Source organism: Panthera uncia, chromosome F2, assembly GCF_023721935.1.
Source record: "Panthera uncia isolate 11264 chromosome F2, Puncia_PCG_1.0, whole genome shotgun sequence".
Taxonomy (NCBI): Eukaryota; Metazoa; Chordata; class Mammalia; order Carnivora; family Felidae; genus Panthera; species Panthera uncia.
Genome location: NC_064812.1, coordinates 7,984,577 through 8,004,358, shown reverse-complemented (window position 1 = coordinate 8,004,358; position 19,782 = coordinate 7,984,577).

Here is a 19,782-nt window from a genome sequence, read left to right as displayed (position 1 = left end):
ACTGTCTTTTCTACATCCTAAAGGTTTTGGACTTATTTTCATTTGTTTCCATGTATTTGAAAGAACATCTTATTAAAGAATTAATGAATTAACCAGGAAAATAAAGAATAAATTTTCAAAAACACATGGAATGAAAGTGAAAACACGACAGAAAAGGTGGCCCTAAGAGGGAAGTATATTGCAATACTGGTCTACCCCAAGAAGCAAGAAAAGTCCCAAATATGCAACCTGACCTTACACCATAAGGAGCTAGAAAAGGAACAGCAAATAAAGCCTAAAGCCAGTAGAAGAAGGGAAATAATAAAGGTCAGAGCAAAAATAAATGGTATAGAAACAACCAAACAAAAAACACCAGCAGAACAGATCAACAAAACAAAGAGCTACTTCTTTGAAATAATTAATAACCCTCCAGCCAGACTTATCAAAAAGAAAATAGAAAGAAACCAAATAAATAGAATCACAAATGAAAGAGGAGAGATCTGAACCAACACCACAGAAATATAAACAATTATAAGAGGATATTACAAAAAATTATATGCCAACAAACTGGGCAATCTGGAAGACATGGACAAATTCCAAGAAACACAAATTATCCAAACTGAACAGGAAGAAATAGAAAATGCAAACAGAGCCATAAACAGGAAAGAAATTGAATTAGTAATCAAAAATCTCCTAACAAACAAAAGTCCAGGGTCAGATGGCTTCCCAGGAGAATTCTACCAGACTTTTAAAGAAGAGTTAATACCTATTCTTCTCAAACTGTTCCCTCCCCCCCCCACACACACACACAAAAAACAAACCAGAAATGGAAGGAAAACTTCCAAACTCATTCTATGATGCCTACATTACCTCGATTCCAAAACTAGACAAAGACCCTACTAAGAAGGACAATTACAGACTAATATCCCTGACGGACCTGGATGCAAAAATTCTCAACAAGCTACTAGCAAATTGAATCCAAAAGTACATTAAAAGAATTACCATGATCAAGTGGAATTTATTCCTGGGCTGCAGGAGTGGTTCAATATTTGCAAAGTAATAAATGTGATACATCACATTGATAAAAGAAAGATAAGAGAACCATATGAGATCCTCTCAGTCTATGCAGAAAAAACATTTGACAAAATACAGCATCCATTCTTGATAAAAAAAAAAACCTCAACAAAGTAAGTATAAATGAAACATTACTCAATATCTTAAAGACCATATATGAAAGACCCACAGCTAATATCATCATCAATGGGGGAAAACTGAGAGGTTTTCCTCTATGATCAGGAACAAGGTAGGAATGTACACTCTCATCATTACTATTTAGCATATTACTGGACATCTTAACCTCAGCAATCAGACAGCAAAAAGAAATAAGAGGCATCCAAATCAGCAAGGAAGAAGTCAACTTTCACTATTTACAGATGACATGATACTCTATGTAGAAAACCTGAAAGACTCCACCAAAAATTGCTAGAATCAATACATGAATTCAGCAAAGTCACAGGACATAAATCAATGTACAAAAATGTGTTGCATTTCTATACACCAATAATGAAGTATCAGAAAAAGAAATCGAGGAACCAATCTGATTTAAAACTTCACCAAAACCAATAAGAAACCTAGGAAAAAACCTAACCAAGGAGGTAAAAAATCTGTGCTCTTAAAACTATAGAACACTTATGAATGAAATTTAAGAGGACACAAAGAAATGGGAAAACATCCCATGGTCATGGATTGGGAGAACAAACATTTTAAACTGTCTATACCGTTCAAAGCAACCTACACATTTAATGCAATGCCTATCAAAATACCACCAGCATTTTCATAGAGCTAGAACAAACAGTCCTAAAATCCGTATTAGACCACAAAAGACCCAGAAGAGCCATTGCGATCTTTAAAAAGAAAAGAAAAGCTGGAGAAAAGACTTGTAGCAATATTACAAAGGTGTAATGACTAAGACAGTATGACAGTGGCACAAAAACAGACACATAGATCAGTGGAACAGAAGAGAAAACCCAAAAATGAAACCACAACTATAGGGGGAACTAATCTTTGACAAAGCAGGAAAGAATATCCAATGGAAAAAAGGAGGTCTCTTCAACAAATGGTGATGGGAAAACTGGACAGCAACATACAGAAGAATGAAACTGGACCACTTTCTTACAGTGTACACAAAAATAAATTCAAAATAATGGAAGACCTAAATGCAAGGCAGGAAACCATCAAAATCCTAGAGGAGAACACAGGCAGCAACCTCTTTGACTTTGGCTGGAGCAACGTCTTACTAGACATGTCATCAGAGGCAAGGGAAATAAAAGCAAAAATGAACTATTGGGACTTCATCAAGATAAAAGTCTTCTGCACAGTGAAGGAAACAATCAATAAAACTAAAAGGCAGCCTATGGAATGGGAGAAGATATTTGCAAATGACATATCTGATAAAGGGTTAGTATCCAAAATCTAACTAGTGCAGCCATGTTGGAAAACAATATGGTGGTTCTTCAAAAAGTTAGCAATAGAACTATGGTTGGATCCAGCAATTGCACCATTAGGTATTTACCCAAAGGATACACAAATACAGATTCGAAAGGGTACATGCACCTCAATGTTTACAGGAGCATTATCAACAATAGCCAAACTATGGAAAGAGCCCAAGTTTCCATCAACTAATGAATGGATAAAGAAGATGTGGTGTATATATGTATATATATACGGAATATTACTGAGCCATCAAAAAGAATGAAACCTTGCCATTTGCAAAGATGTGGATGGAGCTAGAGTGCATTACGCTAAATGAAATAAGTCAGAGAAAGACATATACTGTAAGACTTCACTCATAAGTGGAATTAAGGAAACAAAACATATGAACATATAAGAAGGGGATAAAAAGAGAGAGGGAAACAAACCATAAGAAACTCTTAATGACAGAGAATACACTGAGGGTTTATAGAGGGAGGTAGGTATGGGATGGGTTAAATGGGTGATAGGTATTAAGAAGGGCACTTGTAGTGATGAGGACTGGGTGTTGTACGTAAATGTGAATCACTATATCCTACTCCTGAAACCAGTATTACACCAAATGTTAACTAACTAGAATTTAAATAAAATTGGGCAGGGGGAAGCAAAAACACAAACCAAAACCACTTCAGGAGGATTTACTACATGCTGAACTTGGTTTTGGGTCTGGTGAGAGTTAAGAAGATGAAATAGACAGGCCTTTGTCCTCAGGTCATTCGTGGTTTAGTACAGGAATCTCCATGGTCATCAAAGTGACTCAGAAAGCAAGCCAGGAAGCAGGAGTGGAAAGCAACATTTCTTTGGAATGGCCCCGTATTGGGAGAGAGGCTGAGACTCTTAGCTTGCCTGTGAGCTGACCAAAGGAACTGGCCAACAGGGAGCTCTCTGTGGAACCACACCCTCTTCTAGCAAGTTCTAACCATCTCATTGGTAACAATAAGAGCAGACATTTATCAGGTGTTTATATGTGCCAAACATTTTAATTCTTTTTCTCATTTGACTTTCAAAACAACTTTATGAGGAAAGATACCATTTTTATTCCTGTATTACAGTTGAGGGAACTGAGGTTTAAGAAGATAAAATAATTTGTTAAGGTCATATAATTGTAGGGTCATAAAATTTGGGGTCCTGCAGGAATTGCATTTTCATTTACAAAGCTTGAGTGGTATGAACTTCTTCCTAATAAAGGCGTACTTATGTCACAAGTGTGTTACTCTTCATCTCAGCCAAAGCAAGCCCTGCACATCCTTCAGGAGCTGAGAGACTTCCCATCATAAACTCTTCCTGGGAACCCGTCAACTTTCTTCCCACAGTGCACCTAGAGCACTTACGTGTGCCTCATTCCCATGACAGCTGATCGTGAATTGCCCTAGCTAACTCTCACTTATCATACAATATTGTTTAACTTTGTTTAATCCTTCTATATATAATGTAAAATTCTTCACATTGGTGGATTTATCTTAGAGATTAAAAATAAGTCTTCAATAGCAAAAAATAAATGAAAAAAGGAGACTTAGTAATGGAAAGGGTTAGAAGCCTTGTTTGGGGGGCTCCTGGGTGGCTCAGTAGGTTGAGTGTCCAACACTTGATTTCAGCTGAGGTCATGATCCCACGGTTCGTGGGATTGAGCCCTGTGTAGGGCTCCACGCTGACAGCGTGGAGCCTACTTGGGATTCTCTCTCCCTCTCTCTCTGCCCCTCCCCTGCTCACACCCTGTATATCTCCCTCAAAATAAGTAAATAAACATTAACAAAAGATGAAGAAGAAGAATGCCTGCTTTACTTATCCCAGAGTGGATTCAAACTCTTCCCCTCCAGGCCTTATGGTTCAGCAAAGGACCTGGGGGTAGCAGATGGGTGTTCAGTATTTCCAGCTCCCTTTCTTATTTCAACCACCTGGTCTACTTATGTCTGCTTCACATACAGGGGTTTCATGTAAGATTTAGGTGAATAAAAGGTTTCAAGAATAAAAACAAGGTTTGAAAATCACGATCATATAGTTCTTACAGTTTACAAAGTGCTTTCATAGACAATATGCTGTTTGTTTTTCTCCACACACTGGAAAGTGACTATAATTGTACCACAATGAGCATCATTTTATAAAGGTGATTCATACAATGGCGCATGGCTAGCAAGTACCACAGTGTGGGCCAGCAGCCAGGTGTGTCTAAGTGTAATTTCTGGTTTTTTGTCACAAGTGGGCGAACGTTTTCTGGATAGGGCCAGATAGTAAATATTTTAGAATTTGTGTGCTGTGTAATCTCTGTTAAAACTACTAATGTCTGCAGCCACAGACAACATCTAACTAAATGAACGTGACTGTGTTCCAATAAAAATTTATTTATGGACATTAAACTCTGAATATTGATTGATTTTCATGTGTCATAAAATATCAATCTTCTTTTGATTTATTTCAATCATTTAAAAATGTAGCATATCTACTGGTAGCTTGCAGGCTATACACAACACAAGCGATGGACCAGATTTGGCCAGTGGAACATTGTTCACCCACTCTTGATCCCTCTGATTAGAGCAGGACTAGAAGTAACAGTAATTAATGAATATTGACAGGGCAGCCCCCTTAGCAGGCTCTTTTCTGGAAGAAATACCATGCCATGGCTAATTGGTCCTGGCTGGAAAAGTCAGAAGCAAGAAATCGAGTAGGAAAACTTGATGCACAGAGCCCAATGGGGGTTGTGGAGGTAACACCCACTTTAAAGTTTGTTTCAAATATCTCTAATTTTAAAAATGATATGCTCTTGAGGGGTGCCCAGGTGGCTCAGTCGGTTAAGTGTCTGACTCTTGATCTCAGCTCGGGTCTTGATCTCAAGCCTCACATTGGGCTCCATGCTAGGGATGAAGCCTACTTTAAAAAAGACATTAAAAAAAATATTTTCTGTTCACAATGTTTCATATGAGACATACAAATGAAGAAAAAGGGCAGTTCTAGTGTGTTTAATGTCATAAAAATAGTATATGTAATCAGAATTCAAATATAGAACTGGGTGAAACCAGCTTCATGTGCTTGTCCACTGCACTTGAGATGCCAAAAAAGAGGAAAGAAAGAAATGAGAATAACTTTTTGAGAATTTGGCATATTTTCAGGGAAGATCCCCCACACAATCTCCCTAAGACTCACAACTTAGTATGAAAATAGCAGCGAATCCCAGCTTAAAGCCGGAAATCACTGAAAAATGCCTTCTGAGTTATTTTTTTTAGGTAAATTTCCTGTATCAAATGCTTAGAAAGCCATTCAAAATTGTCAGTGTTTCAGATCTCTGGACCCGGGGGACAATAATAATACCTATATTGAAGTTATGAAGAAAGAAAAAACATTTTCAGACAAGAGAATATTACCTTTTCGGCAAGAGGAAACTAAACACAATTAGAAATGGTACTGCTAGGTTTCGTTTTGATTTGATTAACTGTCTTTTCTCTAACAGATCTTCTGGCCTTCATTCATGATGTCAGCAATGCCATACTCAAAATAAGAGGGCCATTTCTCTTAACAGGCAATTCGCCATGCATTCTAAAAGAAGCCTCACCACACATATTTCAGGACTAGATCACTCTTGCTGCTCAAGGTGTTACATGCCAGAAAGGCATAATGCAGACATTGTTAAGCCGCCGAAGACAGACACTTGAGACTTAGAGCGGGTTAGAAGGCGGCCCCGGCGAGTAAGCAGAGCTGAATCCAGTCCATGACTCCAAGCCCACATTTCTCTTTGGAACCAGGAAAGAACAATATTAAACACTGACCACAGCTTCCCAGAAGGCAGGTGGGCAGCCAAATACATATCTCTGTCTAGTTTCTATGGGTTTTCAGTGATTGAAATCTGGTTGTGTTTAGAGTAGAACTCCTGATATTATTAACTGACTTTCTGGTACCGAGTATGTGAAACAGGACAGAAAAACTCTGCCACGGGATTCTTTTCTACCCAACATTTTTCAACAGAACTATAGGACTCCGGTTCTGTAAGGAGGCTTGGTTCACCGTTTCTTTGCTTCTCCCTCCAAGGAGGAGAGCATTCATTTGATTGGGCAGACTCTAAGATACTAACTGGGCCACGTTTAGCAGTGAGCAGTGTCTAAAGGTGTCCTACATCAGCATGGGTTTCTCATCGCCCTCTATCATCCATGAGGGGGAAACTGGAAGATCACACATAGCTTCCTTCCTGATGCTGAACACCAGTCATCTTCCTCCCTCTTTTCTCTCTCTTGTGTCCGTTGGCGGACAGAAGACCTGTCCTTCCATAGCACCTTTGGTGGAACTACCTTCTTTTTGCTTCATCCTTCTCTGCGTCTGGAGAGGGAGAGAAGTGCGACAGTCTTTATGACCTTCCCTGTGCTCCTGTTCTGTGGCTATTCAATTTTTTCTCTCCACAACATTGGCTGGAAGATGGTGAAATCACGAGACACAGGTTACAGCTCAATATGTAGAGCAAAAGCTCATTAGGCCTTTGAACCCAGAACATATACGTTGGGGACAGGCTCCCAGAATTCTAACCAAGTAGAGCTTTCTCTTCCCCTGTTTGTTTCTATGCCTCATTGCACCTCTCTCTTACAAACTTCACAGGTTAAAAAAAAAAAAAAGTGTAGGGCAGGATTCCAGAATTTCTAGTCCCTAGACAATAATAGTGATACAACAATTAGAACTGTAAAACATTTTAAGAAGACTCTGCTTAATTGAGAGAGGAATTCATTCAGACTAAAAGGAGATAGATTACATAAGGAATAAGAGTGTGGCAATTTAAAATGAGTTTCCTTTTCCCCAAGCATCTCTTCTGGGTTTAGTCTTACCCAAAATTCATTTCCTACCCATCCACCAAAGAAAATCTCCGGAATGTGGCTCAGGATATCTGAGTATTAAGGTGATATTCATAAATATATTTAAGTGGGCCTTGATTTTTTTCTTATTTACAAACTTGAATTTTAAAAACCTGCCCAATTAAACTCACATAATTATCATGAGGATGAAGTGCAATAAAAGGTTGGAAAATGCTTTGAAAACTCAGACATGATACAAGTAAGAGGACACTTAGAACAATGTAAATGCTTTGTTATATTTACACAAGATAATGCAGGTTTAACAAATAAGAATTTGTTTAGAAAGAAGAAATGTGGAGGGTTCATTCCATTGCCACAGCAGGAGAATCTCCAGTTTCTTCTTAATCCTTCTCTGCAGCCCCACTGTTGGACTTTTCAAGTCTATTTAATTTTTGCAGTGAGGAAGTTGTTAAATTATTTGGAGCAGGGTTCTTTAAACACATACCCAGCACCAGTGTCCCCAAATTGTTTCATTCTTGTCATGACACACTTTGTTTTCCTCTACGGTAGGGGAGATTGAGGTGTGATCAAATAAAGAGAAAGAAATTATAGACATTAAAAGGACTGCTAAGTTGCAGAGGGTGCCAGCTGGTTTGGGCAAATACCTTTCTCTGAAAGGCAGGGAGGAGAATCCATTTTTATTCTCTACTATTAAGTCCCAAGTTCAAATAATATATCCGTTGGATACCCACTGAATCAAAAACCAGCTTTCTTCGTAGCTAAGTTCTTATTCTAGTCAAGAAATATTTTTGATTGTGAACACTGTTATTTCTTGCTTCGACCTCGTGGGAATTTCACAGGTGTTCAAGAATCTCGTTTAACATTCTAGTTCTGTCCTCAAACAGATATAATTCTATTGAGTATAAAACTGCATCATCAACTGTAATACAAGACAGTCAATCCCTCACATGGCCAAATGCTATGCGAACACCCCATCTGCCATAAACTGAACTATGTTCCCCAAAATTCATATGTTGAAGCCTTAACCTCCAAAGTGATTCATTTGGAGATGGTCCCTTTAAGGAGGTAATTAAGGTTAAACGAGGTCGTAAGAGTGGGACTGTAATCCAGTAGGACTGATGTCCTTATAAGAAGAGGAAGATACACCAGAGATCTCTCAAAAGAAAAGCCAGTGAGGACACAGTGATATGGTAGCCATCTGTAAGCCAGGGAGAGGGGCCTCCCAGAAACCAGTCCTGCCAGCACCTTGACCTTGACCTTCCAACCTCCAGAATTGGAAGAAAGTACACGTCTGTTATTTGAGCCACCCAGACCGGCATCTTTTTTTGGCAGTCAAGCTGACTGATACACCATCTCTTGTCCAGGTATTTTATTGACCTCCTTACGGACCTTGGAGGGCAATGAGAGTGGTCCAGAAACAAAGACCGAGGGAGAGCATTCCAGGAAGAGGTGATGGAAAACTTGGGAAGCCTACATCAGATGAGATGAGTGGCCAGAGAGTAAGAGAGTGGCCAACATACCTCCAGCGATGGCATGTTAGGTAGCATCCTGGGACTTTTAGGAGGAAAATGATGATAATGAATAAATTATTGTAGTTCTCTATTTATGGAATCGCAAAGGATGAGAAGGGTTCCTGATGTTTTGTCACACTTTGTTGAACTGGGGGGAAGTATTTTTCCTACAGTGCACCTAGACCACGTCGCTGTGTCTCCTACGTCACACAGTTCCCAGTGCTCAGAGCTTAGGCCATCTGCCACCCACCTCCCTCCCTGCCTACCTTGCTACCTGCCACTTACAGTTTGAGGTTGTAGTTAGCTACCACTCCTCCAGAGGCTCCTGCCCTTGAACCTGTTTAAGGCTTATTTAGAAAAAAATCGTTTATTTGTTTTTGAGAGAGAGACAGTGTGAGCAGGGGAGGAGCAAAGAGAGAGGGAGACACAGAATCTGAAGCAAGCTCCAGGCTCTGAGCTGTCAGCACAGAGTCTGACGTGGGGCTCGAACTCATAAACCGAGGGCTCATGACCTGAGCCGAAGTCGGACTCTCAACCGACTGAGCCACCCAGGCGCCCCAAAGGCTTATTTTAAAGCTGCAACTCTTCAAGGGGCCTGATGGACTTCTAATTGTGCAACAATAAAATTGGTTTACGTGTATTAATTTATCCTGCATTTCAGACTGTTCTCCTGCATCCATCCATCCTCATTTTATTATCCAATGAGACTGGTTTATACTACTTCCTAATATATCATGGCAATCTCAACGGTTCATTGAGAATGACATATCTTTGTTCATCTGTGGAACTATCCAAAATGTCACATTCTATTAAACAAACAAAAAAGAAAAAAAGTTGAGCTGGAGGATACTTATTGGGCCAAGAGGCCTAAGCTCCCACTCTCCTGGGCAAGACTCTTCTGAGGAAGATGATGGAAGCCTTCTGCCCCCACTCAGCTACAGGAGCTCCAGAGCAAGCCAGGCCCTTCTGGGACAAGAGGAACAAGAGAAAAGGACTAATAGTTTCTGATGTAAGAGCAGAAAGACGCGGAACTGGGCACGCCACCAATACACTTACACTTGTAACCCAGTGGTCACACACACAAGTGAAGCATGGTCCAAAAAAGTGCTTACAGTTAGTATGGAAAATTATTATAAATAATTCCACAGGAATATACGGGTAACATACATTCCATGGCCAGAAGAGACACTAACTAAAGACAAGTATGCATTCTCACAGTGAGAGGAGATACTTGAGGTCTCCTGGTCTATCACTTATGCACATCCACCAATCCCTTCTATTACAGCCTCTGTGTGACCACCTCCACTGACGGAGAAGCGACTACAGCTGGGCATCTTACTCCTTTTGCAGGCTGATTCTCGTTACCGCCAGAGCAAGACAGTTCCTTGTAACTCCCTGCCTTCCATTCTTTCTGTTTCCATTCTACCACCTTGCTACTCGGGGTGTGGTCCTCCAACCAGCCCTGGTGGATTCTAACTGCTTGCTAGAAATGCAGGGTCTCAGGCCACTCCCCCAGATAGTTGTATTTTAGCATCTGTATCTTCACAAGCTCCCTAGCTGATCTGTATACACACTCAAGGTTGAGAAGCATTAATTTATAGCTACAAAAGACAAGTCTAATAGAACTTCGCAAATTAGCCCTTTCAGTCCTTCGCAAGAGCATCGGATCTATATCAGAAAAAAAGAAAAAAAAGTCAAGGTCGGCAAATGGGTAAAGGGCACTAAGGAATCTACTCCTGAAATCATTGTTTCACTATATGCTAACTAATTTGGATGCAAATTTTAAAAAATAAAAAAAATAAATTTTTTAAAAAGATAAAAGAATAAATCTACATGTTTTAACCTATGGCAACACAATAATTCCTGGACTTCCGATATCACACCGTAGTCCATAAACTAGACCAACGAGTCCTGGTAGGCAATCATCTATTCTGTTTTCCTTCTAATGCTGCCGTTTATGTGTGGGTAAGCTAAATTTGCCCAATAAAATTATCTTTAATGTAAAAATAAGCTTAAAAATGAGCATACTCACTTAAAATAAATTGGCTGAATATTGCTCAATTTTTAACCGCTGTGCCCAGTTCATCCGCATGGTGGAAATCAGATTAACTACTTTCTCAGAAGGTTCTTGATTAAGGAGGAAAGTACAAGATGGTCTATTCCAAACCCTGACCTGAAAACAAAGATGAACTGTAGCAAATTTGCTGCCGTACGGGGTCTAAAGACAGACAGATCAAGGAGAAAACACTGAGAACCACAGAGATGAAGTGAAATGCCTCACATCCAAGATCAAAAGTAAGCATGGCCATATCCCAAACCCGGAAAACTGGATGCGTGCTCTCAAATTACAAACATTTTACTTTCAACAAAATAGAAAATACATTTGCCAATCACCTCACTTCCTTTGTGACAAAAATTAGCTGTGCGTTATTTATGAGCTTCATTGAGGTATAATTCGTATATAATACAATTCACCCATTGAATGTGTACAAATCTATACATTTTAGTAAATGTTTACAGTTGTGCAACCATCAACATAGTCCAGTTTTAAGACATTGTCTAAATTTCTAAAGTTCCCCTAGGCCTCTTTGTAGTTATTATTCTTCACCACCAGGTCTAAGCAGACACTATTCTGTTTTGGTTTTTGGGTTTTTTTTGGTCTGTATTTGGCCATTTCTGGCCATTTTATATTGATGGAAACATACAATAGGTGGTCTTTTGTGTCTTCCTTCTTTTGCTTAGAATAATGGTTTTTTTTAATGTTTATTGATTATTGAGAGACAGGGAGAGACAGAGAGAGCATGAGCATGGGAGGGGGCAGAGAGAGAGGGAGACACAGAATCTGAAGCAGGCTCCAGGCTCTGAGCTCTGAGCTGTCAGCACAGAGCCCCACACGGGGCTCACAGACCATGAGATCATGACCTGAGCTGAAGTCAGATGCCCAACCAACTGAGCCACCCAGGTGCCCCTCTTCTGTGTTTCTTACTGTCTCTCCTTTTCTGTCTCCAACGTGCATTATAATTTCCTTATTCTTGACTTGCTGTGTCTTCCATTGGACTGTAAACTGCTCAAGCAGGGATTTTTGACCTTTTTTTAAAAATTTTTTTTAATGTTTATTTTTATTTTTGAGACAGAGGGAGACAGAGCCTGAGTCGGGGAGGGGGAGAGAGAGCGGGAGACACAGAATCTGAAGCAGGCTACAGGCTCTGAGCTGTCAGCACAGAGCCTGACGTGGGGCTCGAACTCACAGACCGCGAGATCATGACCTGAGCTGAAGTCGGATGCCCAACCAACTGAGCCACCCAGGCGCCCCTAGAATAATGGTTTTGAGGTTCATCTTTGTTGAAGCTAGTATCAATAATTTATTCTTTTTTATTGGTGAATAATAAAGTATGCCGCATACTTCATTTTCTTCATCCATTTAACAGCTAATGAAATTTGGGATCGTTTGTAGCTTTGGTTATTATGATTAACGCTGCTATGAACATCCACAGATGTCTTCTGTGGACATGTATCTTTATCCTGTGCAGATCCCTAGGTGTAGAATCTATGGGTTATATCCTAAGTTCAGGTTTAAACTGTTAAGAAACTGGCAAAGTGTTCTTCAAAGTGGCTGAACCATTTTACGTTCCCACCATCAATGTATTGGGATTTTGGTGTATCTGGATTCTGGCCAAAACTTGATATTATTTGTCTTTTGGACAAAGAATCCTGAAACACAGAAAAAGAAGGTCAAGGAAAATCATCAGGAAGCCCGACCTGGTGGAACGTGAACACTGTGCAGGACATTAGAGAATGAAATAAAACTGTGTTAGCAACAGTCTCTAGGAACATTGATGATGTACCACGATCACATTCATATGCAAGAAATCAAAACTAAGTGAAAGAAACAAGGAAAGAATAAGGAAAAGTTCTTCACATTTTAAAATATTTGCTGCAGAAAAGAAAGATCAGTAGAAATACGGGAAGTTATCATTGAAGAAACCTTTCGAAACCTAGTCCCCCAAAAACAAAGAGATGGAACATATGGGAAGAAGCACAAACAATGTAGGTGATCAATACCTGAGCTCTTCTATAACTTGTAGGAATTCCAGAAGTAAGGAACTAGGTCACAGAGGAGTGTAGAAGTATAAGACGAATAATAAAAGATAACTTAGTAGAGCTGGAGAGATGTAGCTTTTTTATATTGAAAGTACTTCTAAGATTCTAATAGGAAGACTAAACAAAACCCCTCGTCTACGGAGATCATGAGAATTTCCACATCAACGATGTCAAGGTCCTAAAATGTTGGAGAAAAGAAAGAAAAGAGAGAAAGAGTGACAATGAGAGAGAGAGAGAGAGAGAGAGAGAGAGAGAGAGAGAGAGATGGAATCTGAAGCTTAGGAAGCCATATGAATCACAAAGGCATACTACTTCTCATTAGAAGCATGTATGTCTATAACTTAACGAAGAAATTATTTGAAATCTAGGAGTCTATTCCCGGTAAACACATTTTTCAGACACAGATTTTGCCTCATATGCTCCTTTCCTGAGAAAGCTACTTAAGAACATTCTCCAAACCAATGATAAAGTAAACCAAAAAGAGGAAAATAGGAGATCTAAGAATTAATGGGTCCAGCGCAATTGAGCAGGAGGGACCTCTCCTAGAAATACCTCTGTGTAGCAAGACAAAAGCAGGTTAGAGCAAGAGAAGAAAGGTTCCAAGAGGCAGGTTCCCAGAGAAAATGGGGAATTCTATAAATTACAGAGAATGGCAGACTTCCCCCCACCCCCAAGGTTTGCCTTTCGATATAATTGCAGACATCTCTCTCTCTCCCTCTCTTTATCTCTCCCTTCCTTCCTCCCTCTCTCTGATTGATGGGATGAGAAATAGAGGTTTTGCTGTTACAGTGAATGAACTACATTAGTGGAAGAAAGTAATTGAAGCTGGCATTATATGTGGGCTATAGAAGCAATAGTAATTATAGTAATAACTACCAGTATTGAGCACTTGCCATGTACTAAGCAAAATCTGCGCACTTGATGTATATTAACTCACTACTTTTCCAATCAAGTCTATGACATGGGTTCTATTCCCTCCCCCCTTTATCTACTCTCAGAATGGGTACAGAGAAAAGGATATTGCCATACATGGTTCTGGACGTCAAACTGACATAAATATTTTCTTTAAATCTTAAAAATACACACATTATCTTTGATCCAATGCTTCTGTTTCTAGGACTTTACACTAAGGGACAGTCAGATGTGGAGTAAAATGTATGTACTGAGATCTTTACATGTAAAACAAAACAAACAAAAAAACCTGGAAACAACCTAAAGTTTCAACAATTTCACTTATTTAAATAAATCCTGTTAAAAAAATTGCAACTATTAATGTAATGAGTTGATTTGCAGCTATTCAAATGGTGTTGTATGAATTGTTTGTTGTCATAAAGAGTGTTAATAATGCATTAAGACAATTCAAGTTACCTAAAAGCACAAATGATTTGATACTATTTGGGACGACATGTAACAGCATGGAATTATGAGTCATTTTCTTTTCTTTCTTTCTTTTTTTTTTTTTTTTGACTGCACGATACTTCCCATTGTTTTTTTTGAGCTAAGTAGTTTTTTACTTTTGTACTAATTAAAATAGTTATTTATTTAATAAACACATATAAAGAGTGTCGTATACACCAGTCCATACACCCAGCTCTAGCAATGATTCCATGAACAAATACCACGGCTCCGCCAAGATCTTCCTTAAGTCTAGAGGAGTTTTGCAGGAATCAGTATGGAGACCGGAACTGGGGGTGAAAGCCTGACATGCAGAAACACAAGTTGGGGCTCTTGGTGTCCTAATTATTTCACAGGCAGTGTGTAAGTCTGAACTGGCTACAAGTACAGCATGAACCCATAGTCCAATGTGGTTGCTTCTAAGATTCCAATACCCTCTGAAGCTACATGTCCAGCGTGGTATCCAACTCAAGGGCTGTAGTGGTTGGGCTGTTTTCAGCTGTGGCCAGAGTCAAGCTAGAGGACTGTGGTTAGTTCCAGGGAACGGAGCTTCAGAAGGACACTGGCAAACTGGGGTTCTTGCAGATGAGGCTGAGCATACATGTGGTTGTTAAGGGAGCCGAGGCAACCAGGAAGAGTTGGCCAGCAGAAGGCCTTCCATTCCACGAGGAAGACCCACCCATTCTTTCCATCATCTCTAGTTAGGTAGACAGAGAGTGAAGGAGAAGGAATCCTGTCTCACATCCAACTCCTCCAACCCTTCGGAGAGAGATCTATCACTTTGTGAGAAAGCACAATGATTTCTAACATTGATGTGCTTACATATTTCACATGGATCAATTCAATGAACGAGCCAGGGAATCTACGAGGTGAGATGCACTGAATACGGAATTCAATCCTCAAAATGAATAGTTCTGTGATTTGGGGATTATTATACCCATTTTGCAGGTTTAAACTGAAATGCAGAGATTAGCAGTGGTGCAGCCAGCTTTCAGACCCAGAGTGGGGACTGCCATTATCTATGATCATTTGCACTATGCCACACCTCTCCCACTGTGAGCTGCAAAAGGAGTGATGAGAAGCCAGCCTCTGGCCTGAAAAACCCGCACTCTGAATACCCCTGTAGGAGCGCTTTCTTGGGAGGAAGGTGCCAGCTTTGAGGAGGCTCTCCACCGGCCGGGCTCTCACATGTGGCTCTTGTAAGCTGAGACACATTTTTCAATCTTGCAGACCCATTAAGCCCTTTTCCACTGTCTCCTGGAGGACAAGGACAGTGGATTCTATACCAATATCCCCGCTAACAAAAGTATACCTAAAATATCCCCTCTTCGGTTGCTCTCATATATCCCTGCTTATTTCCTTTAGAGTACTTTTCATAACATGAAATGATCTCACTTGTTTACTTACATATTGATGGTCTCTCCCTAAAAGTGGAAGGCCCATGAGATCAAACACTCTTTTCTTTTTTTGCTCAAGTGCTTTAGTCCAAAGATACAGAGAAGGCCTATAGTAAAGCACTCAATGCTATTAATTGAGTGAACACATGAATAAATGAATAACACAGGAGGGTCCTCACGGAAGTAGGTCAGTCAATACCTGTTGGCTTCTCCACCCAGAGGTAACTGCTTTGTTCTCACAAAGGACTTCCTGTCCCCAGGTCTATCGTCCCCAAATACCACCCCATTTGACTTCTTCATGATTGTTACAGTAACAGTCATGTGAAAATGGGCCCATCCTTAGAAGTTGGTCCAACCTTGAACTTCCCACATTGTCTTACAATTACTTGTCTATGAACTTTCCTTCCATGGTAGCAGGAGCTATGTTTTATTCAACTTTTTATCCCCAGAACTTATCACAGTGGCAGGTACAGAATAAGTTCTCAGTATGTATTTTTTGAGTAGATAAAAAGAATGAATGGCAAAAAGCTTTCTTGCCCTACATAAGTGAATACCTTATTGGGCAGAGCTTTTGATACATTTGATATTGGTTAAGAACTTGGGCTTTGCAGTCACAGAGCCTGGAGCTGACTCCCCACCCTGCCCCTCTGACAAGTGATAACTATGATAACTAGGTCACCCGTGTCAGTTAATGTCCAACCATGGAAAGAGAACCACTCTATTTCAAGCAAAGAGGGACTTCATGCAGGGAAATGTTTACCAAGGTGTTGGGAGGGCTGAAGGAGTGAAAGAGAAGAGAGGACTGTTACCCCCAAATCCCAGATTTCTACTCCAAGCCTGGAACCCAGAAACCCAAGCTGTCCCCCAAACCAAGGCCACTGCTGCCGTCGTTCCTGAATTGTCACTGCCCTGAGTAGGAACCCAGAGGCCCCCACTCACCCTGGGGATCAGCAGACATTGCCCATTTGGCTAGAGCTGCAGTAGCCTGCCATAAATTCCCTGCCCCTGCAACCACCTCTGCAAGAGAAGCTGCCAATGGGACAAAAAGGGCCTCCCCTTTCTCCTGCCTTCCAGGGTCCTTCAGTGCCTCCCATTGGTAAAATTAACATAAGCTTGCTGGCAGTAGAGTCTGGGAAATGAACTTTTCAGTTCCCAGCCTAGCACGTTATACACTTTAGAGGATGCTCTGAAATCTGCGGAAGGGGGAATCGGTGATAACCCTGCATATCTCGGACACATATTTATCTCTGAGGTCTGGTTTCCTAATGAATAAAATCAAGATAACAACTTCTGTCTTATCTTTCCCAGATGCCGGTTTACTTCAGACTGCCTCATAATTCCCAAGAAAGCTACTGAAGAATAGAGATTTCATGCTTCTATCCCAGAGATTCTGACTCAATGGGTTTTGAGTAGGGACTTCTTTTCATAAAGAGTCTCAGTTGAGACTCATGGGCAGCTAGGCTTGGGAAGTCTCGCCGATCTTACAGGATTACAGCAGGCACCACGTAAACATCTATCACAGTGCCTGGTGCATAATAAGTTGAACAACTGATCACTCTTATTATTGTGGCCAACAGTAAACTTTAACTGACATGATGCACATGGAAATGCCCTGCCCACTGGCTGGCACGTGTTCCCCAAAGTCCAGGCCAGAACCCAGATGGAGTGCAAGAATGACTTAGTGATTGACTTATCAGCAGTACATGTATTTTCACTTGGGCTTATAATTTAAAAAAAAAAAAGAATACATTTTAAATGATCTACAAGGCACACTGGACATGTACAGTGTGAAATTCTATGAAAAACACCAAATCCCATCATGAGGATGTGGTGAAATGGTCTCCTTTCAGATGGCTAAAAGTCTCTCTTCCTAAAGGACTTCTCAAGCCGAAGAAGACAGTGTCTTCTCTAAACCTTGCTGGATTTTGTTCGCAGCAGAGGGAACTGTGGCCAGTTTGGTCTGTGCATACTTTTGGTCTGAGCCACTCAACATTCCTCTGCATTTAGAGGCCTGATCATCAAAGAGGCCTGTCCGTCCAGGTTGCTTTATGAGACATTTTAAGGTGTCTTTTCTTTTTTTCTTTCTCACTGACTAGTGTTTCTGCTTAGGAAGAATTTTTTTTTAAGACTCTAGATAGTCAGGGCACCTGATGGCTCAGTTGGTTATGCATCCAACTCTTGGTTTTGGCTTAGGTCATGATCTCACAGTTCATGAGATTGAGCCCCCAGTTGGGCTCCGTGCTGACAGCACAGAGCTTGCTTGGGATCCCCTCTCTCCCTCTCTCTGCCCCTCCCCTGTTCATGTGTTCTCTCTCTCTCTCTCTCTCTCTCTCAAAATAAATAAATAAACTAAAAAAAAAAAAAAAAAAAAGACTCCAGACAATCAAAATCGGCATGGCAGGTATGGGCTGGCTCAATGTCAAGACAGAGATTCTAGAACATGTGTTTTTTTTTTTTTTAATCTTCAGAGTTTCTCTCAGATGAATGTTATAAAAATACACCCTATGACTAAAGTGTTCCATTAAAGACATTAAGGAATAATGAGATGGCAAAAACACCATTTTGTACAGGATTATCATGCAATACATTTAAAAGGGGGGAGAAAAAGGGAAATCATGCAGTGAAAAGCCGGTTTGGACATAGGCAACAGTCAAGAAAACTCCTCTGTGGCAAGTGTCCAATCTTACACCTCATTATCTTTGTGAAGACCTTCACCCTCATGTCCAAGGTTTGGTAGCTGCTAATGTCTCAAACAGATGAAGAAATATCGCAGGTGCCCACATTACAACACCTGGAGTCAGATGGGCTTGAATCCTCATTATCCCATTTATGAACTGGGATAAGTGACTACTTTCCTTGCATCTCGGTTTTCCAATCTATCAAATGAGGTTACATAATCAAATATATGAAGTGCCTGGCACCTAAGAGAAGTTGACTAACTCTTACGTGTCTTTAGTTACCCTTTATCTTGACCCTTCCAGTAGACCGAGGACTTCAAACAAATAACTTCTCCTTTCTGCTGCAATTCCCTTGTCTGTTTAACAGAAGTGATCATCCACAGGGCACCTGGGTAGCTCATTTGGTTAAAGCATCTGACTCAGTTTTGACTAAGGCCATGATCTCACAATTTCATGGGTTTGAGCCCCACATTGGGCTCTGTGCCGACAGTATGGAGCCTGCTTGGGATTCTCTCTCTCTCCCCCTCTCTCTCTCTGCCCATCCTGTACTCTCGCTGTCTCTCTCTCTCAAAATAAATAAATACACTTAATAAAAAAATTTTAAAAAGAAAACAGAAATGATAATCCATGCCTAGTTTTATCATCAGGTTATTGGGAAAGTCAAGGGATATGTGGGAACACCTTGAAGGGCTGGCCATGGACATGAAGGACAATGACACCATCTGTTTCGTTCACTGTTTTTTCACTGCCCTGTGGGAAAGGTCTCATGGCAACTCTTTCCCCCTAGTATGTGTCAGTATGTTGGGTTGAGAAGAGGGGGTAAGGGAAGCTTGAGCCAGAGAAATAACTCCTCAATAGTGGAGTACTCAGTCAGTGGAGTAATGGTTTCTAGACCGAGGCATTTCCCAAGGTCTTCAAATTAGACCGGTGTAGCTGACACCATCAACCATATCTAGTTAAGGCAACTCCTGACACACATATTTTTCTTCAACTGACTGCCAAAGAGTTAGCATTTGAAATTTCAAGCAAAATTCAAGGAAGCCTTACATCTGGTTTATTCTCAAGTAAAAATGTGAGAATGTGGTTTCCTTGATAACACGGAAACAAGGATTGAGTAAGCACATAAAACAGTTGTATGCATTTCTCTTCAGATCACCTTACAATAAAATGGTCTCCAAACTGTGTTTTATAAAGCACCTGTTCTGTGTTGTAGAATAGAATTTTTTTTTCTTCAAAAACCGATTTTGTGGTGAAATTAGTTTGGGAAATACTGAATTAACACACAGCCCAATTTCTGCAGTATTTCTCAGAGACGGTGAATATCTAATGTGCTCTGTAAATCCATAACAACAGTTGGAGTACATAGTAGTTGCACATTTATTTGGTAACTGAAACTTTTCCTCAT